The sequence below is a fragment of the Otolemur garnettii genome, unplaced genomic scaffold, assembly GCF_000181295.1.
Source record: "Otolemur garnettii isolate 467f Iridium unplaced genomic scaffold, OtoGar3 scaffold00015, whole genome shotgun sequence".
Lineage (NCBI taxonomy): Eukaryota > Metazoa > Chordata > Mammalia > Primates > Galagidae > Otolemur > Otolemur garnettii.
In genome coordinates, this window is record NW_003852410.1 from 1,321,674 (window position 1) to 1,322,746 (window position 1,073).

Below are 1,073 nucleotides of genomic sequence, written 5' to 3' on the forward strand. Positions count from 1 at the left end.
GGTTGAGCTATAGGCGCCGAGCCAGTACAATGGTTCTTAACAGGGTACAATTTTGCCTGCCAAGAAATGTGTGGTAATGTTAGAACATTTTTGATTGTCATGACTTGGGAAGGAGGAATGTGCTATTGGCATTGAGGGGATAAATAACCACTAAACATCCTACCATGCATGATAAAGAATTATCTAGCCCCAGGCAGTGCCTGTGGCTCAGTGAGTAAGGCAACAGCCCCATGGGTGGCAGGTTCAAACCCAGCTCTGGCCAAACTGCAACAAAAAAATAGCTGGGTGTTGTGTCAGGCGCCTGTAATCCCAGCTACTCGGGAGGCTGAGGCAAGGGAATTGCCTAAGTCCAGCAGTTGAAGGCACCATGGCACTCTACCAAGGGCAATAAAGTGAGACTCTGTCTCTACACACACATACACACACACAAAGAATTATCTAGCCCCAACTGTCAATAGTATTAAGGCTGAGAAACCCTGGTCTAGAGGCATACAGGTGAATGAGTGTCCTTTATCTATTAAGCAGACAAACAGTTCTACTGTTTGCTAGGGACTGAGCTAGCTGGGAAATCAAAAATGATTAAGACCATCTCTGGCCGGCACCTGTAGCTCAATGGCTAGGGCACCAGCCACATACACCAGAGCTGGCAAGTTGGAACCCAGCTCGTGCTTGCCAAACAACGACAACTACAACCAAAAAATAGCCAGCGTTGTGGTGGTGCCTGTAATCCCAGCTACTTGAGAGGCTGAGGCAAGAGAGTTGCTTAAGCCCAAAGGTTTGTGGTTGCTGTGGGCTGTGATGCCATGGCACTCTACTGAGGGGAACAGCTTGAGGCTCTGTCTCCAAAAAAAAAAAAAAAAAAGACCATCTCCATCCTCAAGTAACACAACTGGGTGGATGATAGAGAAAATTACTATAACACAAAGGAGAACAAAATGTGAAATGTTTAGATTTACAAGTAATCTGTATTTGCATAGGAAAATGGCTTTGAATTGAAGATGGAAATAGAAATAGGAGGATTTTACAATAAGAAAAAGTAGAGGCTCGGCGCCTATAGCTCAACCGGCTAAGGC